The sequence below is a fragment of the Panthera leo genome, chromosome A3 (genome assembly GCF_018350215.1).
Source record: "Panthera leo isolate Ple1 chromosome A3, P.leo_Ple1_pat1.1, whole genome shotgun sequence".
NCBI lineage: Eukaryota > Metazoa > Chordata > Mammalia > Carnivora > Felidae > Panthera > Panthera leo.
The window spans coordinates 122,350,998-122,366,861 of NC_056681.1; positions in this window are offsets into that span (position 1 = coordinate 122,350,998).

The following is a 15,864-nucleotide window of genomic DNA, read 5'->3' on the forward strand; positions in this document are numbered from 1 at the left end:
CTGCCACTGCAGAGCCTGAAGTAGGGCTCAAACTCACAAACTGTGACATCATGACCTGAGCCAAAATCAGGAGTCAGATGCTTAATGAACTGAGCCACCCAGGCACTCCTATGAGATCATTTTAAAAGCCTCCAGAGTGCCTAACAGGTCTCCTGGTTCCGTTTTGCTTCTCCTGTGCAACTGACTGTTGTAATTACAATCATTACTAACAAAAACCGAGGTGCAATCTGGTGACAGAGATTAGAATTTGTCTTCAGAGGACCTGGTTATGTCCTGGCACCATCAGTTCAATACCAGCTAACAGTCAGGACCTGGAATTCAGTTTCTTTGCTTGTGAAATTAGGATTACTTACAGAATTTTCAGAGTCAGTTGAAACAATTGTCATGGATTCCTTGTAAAGTGTAAATGAGGCACATGTGCCCACTCCGAATCATTAACATCATCTTGGGTTGTTGCCTTCCAGAAGCTTCTAATTTAACCTTGAAACAGCTGATAATTGGATAAAGCAAATAAACAACAACAAAAATATAAACAAGATCAAGTATGAAGAGAGAATGAAACCAGATTAAGTTGACAATAGCTTATTTGCAAAGTTTGGGGAGGCTTTTTGCCTATGGTGCAGTTTCTAAACAACTGTTCTGTTCTCCACCAGTAAACCTCAAGCTATCCTCATGCCTCTGCTCAGACGTCTGCAGCAGGAAACTGGCTGTCTGTGGCCCACCTCTGCATGGCCTCTGGAAAGCAGGGAATAGTTAGGGTTGCCATAAAATTAATCATCTAACCAGGGCCATTTTTGAGAGTGAAAGAGAATATTAGTAACCAGATTATTCTAGGAAAACTGAGTTATTTGGTCACTTGTCAAACAGTTCCTTTGCTTTGATGGGTATAGTAATCTCAGAGGCTCTGTGACACATCCCAAAAATACAGAGGATTCTGGTTACGGAATTGTTGCTAGTGGTCGCAACTACCGATACCCTGGCTCTGATAAAGCCATCTCTGGGAAGAGACAGGGAAGGCACATGGTGTATTCCAAGGGTAGGGCTATAATCAGATACCTCTCTGCTTAGTCTTCATGAACAGGTGAAGACCCAAGGACTTCTAAGATAATCCTCTGGGCGGTTTATATTTTCAGTCTATGGTGCGTTTGGTTGGTGATCCCTGTGTGTACTTTGTGCTGTGTAAGACTTTCTGCTTCATTGGCATGTAAACTTCCTTTGAATTTTGTGGATTACCACCTTCTTTTTTTTTAAGTTTATTTATTTATTTTGAGATGGAGAAAGAGAGAGTGCAAGCAGGGAGGGGCAAAGAGAGAGGGAGAGAGATGATATCAAGCAGGCTCCATGCACACTCAGCACAGAATCCAAGGCAGGGTTCGATCTCAGAGTTTGTGAGATCATGACCTGAGCTGAAATCAAGAGCTGGACGCTTGTTAACCCATTGAGCCAACCAGGTGCCCCTCCACTTTCTTAATCTACCTCCAATCATGTTCATGGAATCACTGTGTGAGATTAAAAAAAAAAAAAAAAAAGGACGATGGATTTGTATCCATTTTAAAAGTAGAGAAGCTGGAGTTTCTCAAGTTCACACAAATATTCAGATTCTTGTTAGCAGTCATGACTTCCAAATGCCATCTCCCCCTTGAAAACTCCTTCATCTATAGCAATGACTTGTTTTTGTTTGTTTGTTTGTTTGTTATTTTGTTTTTTGTTTTGTTTTGTTTTGTTTTTGGGGATCTATTACACATTGGCTATGCCTTCCTTTTGATGCTTAATGTTTGCTATTGTGAATTCTCCTAGATAATTAACCTCTAGAGGGCAGAGACCATCTGTAAATTAGCTTGTACTAACTCACTCTGCCTACCCCAGTGTTTGGTATTTGTTTCACGAGTATGTGTTGACAAGCATTGTGCCTGGAATTGCTTCAGTCTCACTGCTGTGATAATACTCCAAGCTCTGAGGTCTCTTTGGCGAGAAGGCTCTGCAGAGCTGAAGAATGTCAAGAAACTTATGCAGAATAGTAGATGTAGATTTAGACAGGAAGAGCTGCCAAATGCTAATGCTGTTGAACGAATAATTAGCTAAAACTCGTAAGAGTGGATGGATGTGTAACTTCTTCTGTCGTAGACTCTAAGTCTAAAGTTCTCTTTTGGCCAGCAAAAGAGCAGACGCAGGATTAAAGCAAGAGATGACTAATGTCCGGGAAAAGACAAAAGCCCCGAATAGGGGTCCTTGCCCCATTTTTATTAGGATCAGAAGGCTTACAAACATGGCGATGGATGTGCACAAAGGGACAATGAATCTGTGAACATTAACTTGTGGATGTGCGGGAAAGGGGTCTTGAGGATATTTGTGGTTAGGGGTTTGGGTTAATACAAAACAAAATCTGAGCACTGGGTAGTTGGGAGGAAGGTTTACAGTGGACGTGAGGCAGCACCTCTGTTTATCTTACCTTAGGGGATGAGATAGATGGGGGAAGTAACCTCAGGGTTGACAAGGCATCTTTTCTTTTGTTAACCATCTCTGCTCTGAGCTGCTTTGCCTGCAGCGCAGTGGTCCATAGTCCAGTTCACCAATTTACCTAACCTGGCCCTATCCTCCTGTGAAAACAGCTTTTCTGCCATAGTACTAAATCGGGGTGTTTTCACCCTGAATATCTAATCTTGTTTATTTCATATACATTATTATTTATCTTATTATATTATTTATAATTATTTATCTTATTATTATTTATTTATATATTTATTATTTATTATCTTATTTATTATTATTTATCTTATTATAAATCTTATTTATTTCATAATACATAGGTATTGGGCAACTTTGTGCCATTTTTATTTCAGGCCTTTGCCTCTCCCTTTCTTTTGGGGGCTCTGCAACCCTCTCTATTTTGGGGTGCCTTTGTACCTCCTTATTCCTGGCACCTTTGTGCCTCCCTATTCTCAGGGTGTCTTTGCACCCCCCTATTCTTGGGGTGCCAGTCTGGTTTACCCAAACTTGGGCATGAGCACTCTATGACTTTGTATTTCTTCATGCCTTGGTAACCCTTTGGTGTAAGCCCGGGGGGATTCCTAAGCTTATCGCCCACATTCTTCTGTCATAATGCTAAGAAAAACTCCTGGTATGCAGGAGGCACTTAATCAGTGTTTTTGAATGAATGAATGAATGGATAAATTCCACAGCAAGAGAAGAGAAATGAAATGCTGTGCAGTTTACAGTCATGTCTGCTGTATCCACTTGTTGAGGGTCAGTTCTCTCCGCCCTGGAAGGTACCCTGACTAAGACAGGATGATAATTTAGTAGGGATGATAGGAGAAGGTGAAACCAGGTGACCAATGAGGTCCCCTCTAGACATGAACATGTATGATTTAGGTACAATTTTTGTTTTCAATTTTTGGCTTTTAAAACTTCGTCTTGTGAAGACAACCAAAGTAGTTTGACTCAGAGACATTTACCCAGAAATTTTGCATTTTCTATAACCTCCCAATTCATCTTGTTGCTTATATTATGCTGTCAGACCTGGAGTGTAACTACTGAACCATGATGTGTGGGAACAGATGAGAACACTGTCAGTGGAGGCAAGATGGATTGGACTTTTTCTCTTCTGATAAGTCTTTGTCCTCCCCACCACTACCTTCTTGGAGTGGTGGGAGGGGCATAATATTTTGGTGCTACCAGTAGTCTGTTCCAGATCATTTGTGAATTAATGACAAATATAGAAAACATATCATAAATGAACAAAATTTGATACACTAGATTAGAGGAAAGATACATGATTTACCCCTTTCTATTTCATCCTTATTAAAACTATTGTGACTAAACCCAATGTCTGAGGGCTTGTGTTCTTCAAAGGCAAACGTTAACACAATTACTTCAATGGGAGAGAGAAGAGAGAATCACGCTCCATGTCTCCCCATTCAAAACAGGAGTCCAGAACTGAGACCAGAATGAAACGTTAGCAGCCTCCCTCCAAGTTTACTCACTTTAGGATTGTACCTTTGTGTTATTGCTATTATTGTCATCTTAATCGCATGCCAACATGATCCAGAGTTTCTCTTCCTGCTATACACTGGATAGTCATTGAACTTGAAGCACTTGCCTCATTCTTTAGAACTAAAGATCATGTCAAAATTTGAAAACCACAAGTATGTGAGGAGTAATATCTGAAGGCAGTGTCTGTTGTAAATAATCATTTCCATAAACCTAAATTACTCAGGTCTGTAAAAGAACAGAACCTCGGACTCTTTGTCAAATTATAAACATGCAATTGACTCAGAGTGGTTGTTGCAGTGGAGATTCTGGGAGCAGCCTAAGAGTACCAGAGAGTTGGACAGGAGCTTGGGTAAGGGAGGAGGGGTAGGAAGTAGGACAGAAGGTGTTTCTTTTTATCTTGGCCAAGTCTGTATCATTTCTCCACCCGGGTTTCACCACCACTAATAGGAAATCTGTCCCCATCAGGGAAGAGCAGAGATTTCTGGAGTTCAGTAGCCACGGAGATTATAACTTCTGTTCACTAAGACAGTCTTCATTTCTCCAACCTCTGTAAAAATGCAGCAAGTTTTACCCCTGGTTGCATTTTCTTTTATTCACTTTGTCTTCCTGATATAATACATTTTTTTAAAATGTGTTTATTATAATTTTAATGGGCTTGCAGAGAGAAAGGAGATAAACAACAGTAAAATAAAAGTTATTATTTAAGCTTTGTCATTTTGAATATATTCCTCTCAGTGTCTAGGTAAAGATTAACAAGTTAAAGTATTTATCATGGTGTTCGCACATAGTTAATACTCAAATTATATCATCACCATAATTATTATCCCCATTCCTGGTATAAACCCTATATCGTGTATTCATTGTGTCTCTGATTTCTACCCTGTGGCCTCATACCCTTATGCCCTGATTCTATAGGCAGTTCTTCTATTGGATCATAATTCTTACTTCTAAATCCTGGCTTACCCTTGGAATTTATGTTTTGGCTTTCCCCTCTTAAAACACTAATACCTAATCATTGACAATTCTCCCAGGTTCCTGGAACCCATTCCTGGAACCAGTGCACTGGTTCCCACTTGCTTGAGAGTAGATGCTTTTTCCAAAGAGCCTAACAATCCAATGTAAAGAAAGATTTGAACAAATAAATAGCAATGAATCCCAATGCAAACTCTACAAAAAATCACGCATGTATTATAGTGAAAATCCAGAGAAGGTAGCAATTAGCCATATGGACAATTTATCCTAGAGAAGATTATTTCTTGAATTGTTAGAAAGTGTCTTTCCCTAAGGTTTTCTTTGTTTTTAACCCCACAGTCTAATTTTTTTCTAAATTCTCCCATCTAATTTCCTGACATACTATCTCTTACTGCCCACCTCTCCCTGTTAACACTGTCCTTTTCCCAGGGCTGACCTTCATAACATGCCTAGAGCGTGGTACTATTTGCCACACGGGATTGTTTATAATTATTATTCCCTGGTCTCACATATCCTGCATACTGCTGTCAGGTTAAGCAACCTTCAGTACTCTCTTGATCATGATACCCTATGATCAGAGAGAGAGAATTTTCCTGATACCATTTACATGAAAGGGACTTCCGGTGTGTTTCTAATATCTTCCTTACTTGAATTGCTCTGATTTGCTACCAAATATCCATTCTTGTATTCATTTATTAATTTTTTTAATAAGTCAGCTAGTTAGCAGTCAACATATATGTAATAGTTGACTTCTCATGAGAGAAGCACTGTAACCAGAATTTTGGCACCCTTGGCCGTATAGCTCCCTCCCTCCCTCCCTCCTCTTTCTGGCTCTCTCCTTTTCTCCCTCTCTCTGTCTCTCTCTTTTGTGTGCTTATTTTTCTCTCTTCCTCTGTGTGTCTGTCTATCTCTTTATCTCTCTCTGGTGGATGTGCATCCTTTCCATCCAGCCACACACACTGCTCAGACACTGACATCCATATCTAGTGTTTCCTGGTCTCTTCTGGCTGGCACAAAGGCAGTAAGTAAGCAGGTGGGTGTGTGAAATATGATGAGCCAAAGATTCATTCCTTTATTTTCTTCTAACTGCTTCAGCCTTCATAAAATCCAGTCCTATAGGTTATTGATTTTCACAAAAAGAAGAAAAACGAGTGGGGGTGGAAAATTATGATGTTATGTCCTAAATGAATTTTTCACAGAAAAAGAAGAAGAAGAAGAAAAACAACAACTATTCTCCGTCTTGGGCAGTTGGTCAGAAATGAGGTTTGGGGTATGGAATAGGAAAGGCAGGAGTGCGTCTGTCCCCAGGGGCGAACAAGCATTGATCTCTTGGGTGATTGCCCTGACTACCTCTGAAGCTGAGAATTAGGTTCAATATGTTAGTGCTAACATTTAAGTCCTTTCAAATCTCCAGGGGCAGAATCTGCTTTCTCTCCCTCTACCTCATTTATGGTTAGGTGAAATCTGACTTAACTCTTTAGCTTCCAGCTTTGTACAGAAATCTAGTCTTCAGGAAACCCTTGAAAACATTGATGAGATGTCTTAACTATTGTTTCACAAGCAATGTTGAAAATTAAGATAAATAAAGTCAAATCTCTACCTCTATAATAGTCTAAAAAAGATAGCAGTAATAGACCCATTCCTTTTGCTCATCATCTGTGAATGAATAGATCATCTATGAATCATTCACCCGCATGGTGTTGCAAAAAAGTAGTCATACATCAGAATTACTTATAGAACTTTTAAAATGTGCATTTGCAGATAGATGCAGCCTCAGATCCGCAATCTGCATCTCTGAGGGTGAGCCCTGGGAATCTGTATTTTAACTTTCTTATAGTTTACATTAATTAGCTACTAGATGTAAAAGGACATGCAATGCAAAGGGATGGTGCACCAAACTCCATGGATAAAGCTGCTACAGATCAAAAATTTTAAGCTGCTTTGCCTAATTTCATGAATATGGCACCAAATAAAGAACATGATAAAAGTTTGAACTACAGACTTCTAGCAGCATAAAGATGTCCCGAAAAGCATGTCTAATGATCTATTGATCCGTGTTATGAGATCTGGGGTCAGGCACGGGGTAAGGAAGAGGTGGAAAACAGTCCTGTGGAAAAATTGCTCAACATTCCTCAGTCGTCAGAGAGGGAGGCTTAAGAAGGAAAGCTACCAGCTATTTCTATCATTTAAAATGCAGCCTGTTCTCTTAGGAGGAAATCTGGTGAGGAAGGGTGTTGAACAGAGATTTTGTAAGCTAAAGGACTTTGATTGGAGCCACACCAAGCTAGTGAACATAGGAACCTGGGTAATACGTGCCCTTGAGGCAAAAGATAAATTAGATTTGGCCTGAGGATGTTTGGAACAACAAGGTCATGTAGAGGCTGATAAATACACCAAATTGCTCCCCTCCAGCCTTCTGCACAGGATGTTCCAGCAGTAGCCAGAGTCACTCAGGAAAGAATAATTTCAAGAGGAATAATTGGAAATACGCCAAGAGGAAACCTATGAATGAAAAACAGTAAGCCATATTTTAGTCAAGTTAATGAATTCCAAGGAAAAAAGAATCACAAGTCATTGACACAGTGATACATAGGGTGGGAACATCAAACTTCTGTATAGTGAACAAAGGGGTCAAGGGAACAAATCATCAATCTCCATATCCATAAAGTAGAAGGGGAATTAATTTATTCATTCATGAATTTATTCAACTACTATTAATTGAATAAGTACTATGTGCCAGTCACTACTGGAGGATTTGGGGATATAGTGCTTCACCACAGAGACAGATCCCAGCTCTCAGAGAGCCAATATTCTGATGGAGGGAAGAAGCAATATAAAAAATAAGCAAGAAAAAGTGTTTTGGAGTCAGAATAACCTGGTTTCAAATCTCAGCTGTGCCACTTACCATCTGTATTGTACTTAACCTTGTTGCAACTGTTTTCTTCTCTGCAAAATTGATAGGAATGCCAACCTTGAAAGGTTGTGATGAGGATATGAGAAAATTTGTGCTGCTGAATAGTATCTGGAATATAATGAGCATTTTATAAATATGTGCTGAATGAAAAATTGGCGACATGCAGGAGTCAGTTAAAAGGGAGAGGATGAAATTCAAAGCACAGTAGAAGAATGTACTCCTCAAGAAGTAGAAAAATGATTGATACGCACACACACACACACACACACACGTATGTATTAATGTATCTATGAAAGACAGAGAGTCACAAAGAGACAGAGAGAAGCAGAGAAAGAAGACACATGGTTGAAGATATACGTGAGGTGATTTGGTGAGTTTGGAACAAGGAGAAGATGAGGAAGACTTATCTAGTGGTTTCTATTTCCTCTATAATACAGAAGGTAAGAGAGGAAGAGCTGAGATGTTCACGGAGGGTAATGATGTTGAGGAGGAGAGTAGCTGTGTAAAAGAATTAAGAATAGAATGGCATAGCGTATTGGGGCACCTGGGTGGCTCAGTTGGTTAAGCGTCTGACTTTGGCTCAGGTCATGATCTCACGGCTCGTAAGTTTGAGACTTGCATCAGGCTTTGTGCTGACAAGCTCCCTCTCTCTCAAAAATAAACATTTAAAAAAATGGCATAGTGTATTGAACAGAATGGCCATCGCTTTTATAGGTTCAGAATCTTAATTTCATCATCATATGGGAAGATTTCTATCTTTCAGAGATCTCTGTAAGAAGTTGTTGGAGACATAATTAACCTAAGTACCTATTAATACGTAGTGAGAAAAATGTTGGTCACAGAAGAGTTAGAACTCATGGGCTTAACCAACTTCTTACAATCTGAAGGCCTACGTGGGAAGTCAGATTGCAATCATGGGACTATCATAGTGTCTTACAGAATCTCAGAACATAGTCTCTAAGAGAGCTTGGGGAATACTTTGCATTTCTAGGGAAGGTTTTGTCAGTGGGACTCAAACATCCCCCCGCCCCCGCACCTCACCTAAGTGGACACTAGCAGCATTGATCTCTCTGACTGCCCTTCTCCCAAGTTTTCATAGTACCAACACTTCTTCTGGCTAAAATAGTCTTTCCTAGATATGTTAATATATTCATTTACTCTAAGTAGATTTTAATTGGCCTGGAAACCTTTTTCTTTAAAGCAGATTTGCATATCTCTATTTTATTAATTATCTATTGATTTATTATTTAACTTACAATCAAGTGCTGCAGGAAGAGTTTTACTATTTTTCCAAAGTACTGAGATGACAGAGCACCACTTTTCCTGAGTCTCAGGCAGAAGACAGATTTTAAGAAATTTCTCCAGGGAGAATTCCTGGGCTGCATGATTAATAATTAGGAAAAAGAAAAGGGGGCACAAAACCTTCCAGAAAGTCTGTAATATCTTAGTGTTTGGAAATCCCAAGTTGAAGTAAGCAAGGCGAAAGCCAATGGCAAGTTAAGGCTGTCTTCATTGAGAAAGACTAACTCTTCTGTTTAATGCTTCTGTGGTTAAGATTTAGCCTATTACCTAAATAGGCTTCTGCCACCACCTGCCAATCTGTAATGCAGTATCCTTTATCACTTTCTCTCTAGTAATAATTCTGAGGTTTTCCTGATAGAATGATTAAGGGCTTTTTCCATCCAAGGTTTGAGGGTAGGATTTTTGGTTCCCTAGATGCACCGGTTTCTCAGCGTTATTTCCCTATTTATTAACCTTCATTCTTCCTTTAATTTTCAGGTCATAATGTAATGAATAATCTATACGGTTATCACTAGTGATGCACAAGAATGCAGTTGGGAGTAATCGGTGCTAACCATGCTAATGGAGATAGAAACTTACTCTACATAATCCTAGGTACCAGTAATTGTTCAATCACACCAACCCCCATAGATACTCCCACAAAAGAGAAGAGAATCCAGAGGCACCTCTCCATTACAACTTCAGGAGGTCATCTATGGATCCTGGCTTCCTTAGAGAGCTATGCTCCAATTTAAGAAGAATTACCTTAAAATACCAGAGAAGATAATTTTCTATTTGAAATTATATGTCCCAGATGTGGCTAATAATCATGTGTATAATTAAAAGAGAAGCTCTGACTCACAACTAGATCCTCCCCAGACCTTAACTATTAGTAACACATGCTGTTTGCATGATGATCATGGGATTTCTAAAAGAAATGACACCCAGGACTATTGCTCACTTTTTCATTTCTTCCTTCCTTCCTACTTTTCTTTCTTTTTCTTTCTTTCTTTCTTTCTTTCTTTCTTTCTTTCTTTCTTTCCTCTTCTCCTTCTTAACTTCTTGCACAAGCCCTTCTTTCCTTCTCTTCTTCCTCTAGAAAGTGTCTCCCTCTGTATCCATCATGGTTCATGGGTAAAGTGAGTGTAAGGAAGCCTGATTCATACTTTAGGATGATGAACTCCCCCCAGATTATCACCAGAGAGCTGCTGATCAAGCAAAACCAAACCTTTGCTAGGATTTACTGCATTAAGGAAGAACACCATCTTGACAGAATCTCAGCAACGCCTGAACTGAGGAAACCAGAATTTGAATATTTATAGGGCTTTGGGATCTGAATTTAAGTTTGTGTTTAAGGCACATCTTTAAAGGTGGGAATTTGTTGGAACTGGGTACAATTTGTAAGGTAATTGGTTAGAATGGCAGATGCAGTAGAGTGAAGGTCTTGAAGTGAGTCTTGATAAGTAAGCTGTGGTTAATAAGTAAGCTGTTTCCTAGCTGTCTCTTATACGCTGATTGTGGGAAGCTCCTGAAGCATGCTGTGAAATTATTTATTAAGTTATAGCTTATCTTTTCTGGGCAAAGCTTTCTTGGAACAAACGACTAAATTATTTTTAGGTCAGAGGTCTACAGTCTTATCTAAGTCATACTAACATAGATGGTCTCAATTCTCAATTCTTATGAACTGGTTGAAAATTCAAGGCATCCCAGACAACACATGATGGGTCTTTGAGGGTTGGATATAACTCACCAGTTCAGAAGGAAATATCTTTCAGAAAAGGTGACAATAAATCCTGATGCAACTTAACTTGGGCTAGAATGTGTCTAATGAAGAGGGTAGAGTATTTCCACTGGAGTTAATTATATCAGGAAGGATATGGAGGTGACAATTATGTTCATGTATTCATGGAATTCTGATGTGATTTATCTATGTGAAGCAGAGGTTAAATTTGGGGAGCTATGCTAAATAAGGTTGATTCATGATAAATCATTTTATGAAGGGCTCAGAATTCTAGATAAATTGGTTTGAATTGGTTAAGATTAGCATGGAGGAATTTGAATCAAGGGCTTCCTTGCAGTCTTTTTGGCCATTTGAGATCCTGGGGGTAATTTTAAAGAGGAGGCCAATCTGCCAACACTTACTGAAGATTTTAATATGCACAGGAAACCAACAAATCCAGTAAGAAATAGATAATATAATACCCCAAACCTCCTACAAACATGTATTTTTTTATAATTTAGGTAAAATTCACATATTACAAAATTATAATTTTAATGACTTTAAGATGTATAATTCAGTGGCATTTATTATACTTCCAATGTTTTGAAGCCATCATCTCTGTCTAGTTTCAAAATATTTCATCACTTCATAAGGAAACTTCCCTTTCCAATCTCCCCTTCCCTCAGCTCCTGGCAACCACTCCTCCCTGTTTTCTCTCTCCATCAATTTGCCTTTTCTGAAAATCGCATATAAATGGTATAATACAGCATGTGACTTTTGTGTCTGTTTTTTTTTCCTTTAGCATAATGTTTTCATGTGTGTTGTACATATCAATACTGTATTTTCTTTTAGAGATGAATAATATTCCATTGTATAGATATACCGCTTTTGTTTATCCACTCATCAGCTGATGGACATTTGGGTTATTTCTACCTTGTGCTATATTGAATAGTGAGATATGAAAACTTGTGAAAATATATACTTTTCCCCAAGAATTCTACAGTTAGTGAAAACTACACCCCTTCATAAGTTTAGGATATTTCTAACTTAATATTATAATCATCTACATCAATTAACAAAGAACTAGATGAATGTGTCATCAGGATATACACAAGAAAAATTAAGATGCACCTACCAATTTAACCTTGGTCTTAGCAGGTCCTCTCCTGTTCTTCCCTGGAGAGTTCTTGGAATCTTTTTATTATTAACATCTACTTTTAAACACTGAATAATCTACACATATTAATTTTTGGTACTTTCTTGCCCACAGAAGATTATCAAAATTATGAAAGCCTTACATGTCAACTAGGGAAAACATGAAAAAAAAAACATTCAATAGTATAATTAACAGATTATCAAAAAGTGACTCTGTTACCTAATGGTAGGTTAGAGTTTACATTTAATACAGAATGGTGCAAAGTTGAGATTTGCCTCACTTACCAAGTTCTGACCCTGGATCAATGATGGTGAATGGGAGCATTCAGGAGAAAATGATCTGAATCTATTCTGAGAGAACCATTGGAACTGATGGAAGGTTTGAAGCTTGAGAGTAATATGATAAGAATGATAGTTTGGAAGGTAACTAATAAGGCAGTGGGATAGATTCATGAATCAATTCTTATGAAGCATTTAAAAGACTACCTGGCAGGGGTGCCTGGGTGGCTCAGTAGGTTGAGTGTTGACCATTGATTTTGTCTCAAGTTATGAGCCCCACATTGGGCTGTATGTGGAGCCTGATTAAGATTCTCTCTCTCCCTCTCCCTCTCCCTCTCCCTCTCCCTCTCCCTCTCCCTCTCCCTCTCCCTCTCCCCACCCTCTACTCTTCTCCCTTGCTCATACTCTCTCTTTCCTTATAAAAAAAGAATAATAGAAATAATAATAATAATAATAATAATAATAATAATAATATTGATAATTTGGAGAAGGAAGATAGTTCGGAGGTAGGGAGAACAATCAGGAGGCCATGTCAATAACACAAAGGTACTGGTGCTTGCCTGAGGGTGTAGGTAACAAGGAAAAGTTAACCAAGTTCCCAAAGCAAAGTAAATTAGTGAGTCAGATAAAACACACAACCTTTTCTTTGCTTACCACAGCATCTGTTAGCCTTAGGCATGGTTATTCAACTTGTGACAGAGAAGCAGCAAGGGCTTCTTAGAAATGCAGAATCTCAGGCTCCATCCCAGATGTTCACTGAATCTGAATCAGTATTTTAATAACTTAGCTAGATGATTCTATGTCACTAATTAATGAAGGACCTATTTTCAAATTCAAATGGCTCCTGGGTGGAAAATGTATTTTTCTTTATAGAAAGTTCATCGGCCTTATTCGTCTGGGCTCTTGGATGCACATGGCCACAAGCCTTGACGTTTCCCAGCTTCAGAAAAGATAACCTCTTCATTCCATCTTTTTTTTTATTAATACGAGCATTTAAAATACAAATTACAACTCTACTTAATATCCTTCAAACTCTAAACTTCTTGTACCTATTTAGTCATTTATTCTATTTTTTTAATCATTCAGAACAGTTTCCAGACAGATCAGTTGTTCAATGTTTTCACTCTCAAGCCTTTTTGAGAATTTGGCGAAATCTATGGAGTTCCTTCACAGAAAAATGCACATAAACACATGCAAGCATTTCTCCCCCACACAACTTACTTTTGCATTGTAAATGTATTTCCTTCACATGTTATTAACTGTAAAAATCTTCATAAATATTATGCCTCTTGTTTTTCATGCAAAAATAAATATACCTACTTCCTGGAAAGGGGTGAATAAACCCAAACCATACAAAATAAACAGAATATAAAACATTTTATTACTGAGAAATAAATTCCAATGAGATGCCAACTTTGACATTCAACTGATTCTAACTTTTTGTTTTGATTCCAACAAGTGCTGAAAGCTCTTGACGTACAAAGGTAAGGATAAGCAGAGAGTATCAGAGTTCCCATGGCTCACATTGCAGATGAAAGTAGGCTCTCATCAAGAACAAGAGAATTCTTTAAAACCCTTCAGGTTGAATCTATGTCCCAGTATTTTCTTTTCTTTGTCCTCGAGTCAATTGGGCAATCTTAGGCAAAGTCTGCATCATTGATATTATCTTGAGCATGAGGCAGGTTATGAATTTATTACCTCTCTAAATCTACCTAAATTTTGAAATTATTGAACAGAACCAACCTCTAAAAAGAAATTCTATAGTTTCTTTTAAGGTATAACGGATGTCCAATTCTTGAAAAATGTGTGTGTGCACACATGCACACAAAGACTTTTCTCTTGGCTGTAGCCAATGGAAGACATTTTGTAAACATTTGAAGTTTTATAGCAGCACAGTCTTTTCTTCTAGAGTGGAAACTTACTTTATCCAAGAAAGGACATAGTTTTGTTTTGGTGTTTGCTTTCCACTCCTCTTCACCAGTGGGGGTCATAACAATGATTTCTAGGTTATATATTGAATTTTTTGCTTTATCGGTAAGATCAAATACATGTAGCAAGTAAGTCAACAAATAAAAAAGTTCTTCCCAAATTGCCTTAAGGAATGGATTTTTTCTCTTTCACAAAAAACAAAAGAAACAAAAAACCCCCACAAAACAGAGAGAGACAGACAGACACAGACAGAGACAGAGATAGTTTATTTAAGTGTTTTAACAATTCCCCTGGTAAGCCAAATGATTTCTGTACAATAGTGATAGTAATTTCTGTATACATTTGACTTTAATTTCTTGAAAGCTGTCTTAAACAGTGATGTTTCAGGGTCTAAGGCTGGTAAAGATAACAGTTTGCATGGCAATAAGCCAAGATTTCTTTAAATAAAATTATGCGGCTCTAGAAAGCAATGAATAATAGTAACTTTTATTGATCAAAACACCAAAATCATATATGTTTTACACAGAAATTATTGCCTTTCCTGAAAATATGTGGCCATCTAGGGTATCCTGGCCTGATAAAGAAGAATCCAGTTGGTAGGAAGTAATGTAACATGGTATTCTACAGGCCACTAGAGGAAGTCAGGAAGAGCCTGCTCTTTCTTAACTCAGAATGAAGAGCCTCCTTCTGCACCTATGAACTATCACATCCCCCATAATACCCTCTTTGTCCTCCTATTCACCCCATTTCCAAACTTCTCCCTTGTTGAATGAATGAAGAAGAGGGTTTATTTGCTATTTTGTTTGGTTCCTTTTTTTTTAAATGTTTATTTTATTTATCTTGAGAGAGAGAGAGAGACAGAGAGAGAGAGAAAGAGAGAGAGGGAGGGATTGGGGGAAGGGGAGAGAGGGGGAGAGAGATAATCCCACGCAGACTCCACAGTCTCAGCACAGTGTCCAACCTCAGTCTCGATCTCATGAACCACAAGATCATGACCTGAGCTAAAATCAAGAGCCAGATGCTTAATAGAGCCAGGTGCCCCTATTTTGTTTGGTTCCTTTATCTCACACTTTGATAACTCAAATTTGAGGGGCGCCTGGGTGTTTTAGTCAGTTAAGCCTCTGACATCGGCCCAGGTCATGATCTTGCTGTCTGTGAGTTCGAGCCCCATGTCGGTCTCTGTGCTGACAGCTCAGAGCCTGGAGTCTGCTTTAGATTCTGTCTCCCTGTCTCTCTCTGCCCCTCCTGAGCTCACAATCTGTTCTGTCTCTCAAAAATGAACAAACGTTAAAAAAATAAAATTTTAAAAAAAACATTCAAATTTGACCTTGAGATTTGAAGAAATAAATTACCTTAAGTTTACATATAGGTGAGGCTGTGTCTTTTGTCAAAATAGTAATATAAGAGGCACACTAAAGCAACTTTGTGAAATGAAGAAAGGAAAGAAAAAGGAAGGTCACATGGAACTGTCATTTTCCACCTTGAAAAATCTAGGAAGACAAAGTATAAGATATGAGAATTCTTTGTTGAGTTCTTGGGTATCCTTATAATAGCAGCTGCTACAACCTATTCCTTGTGGAGTAATAAGATTTTGTATTCATGGAATTTTCCTTGTCAAAGAAAC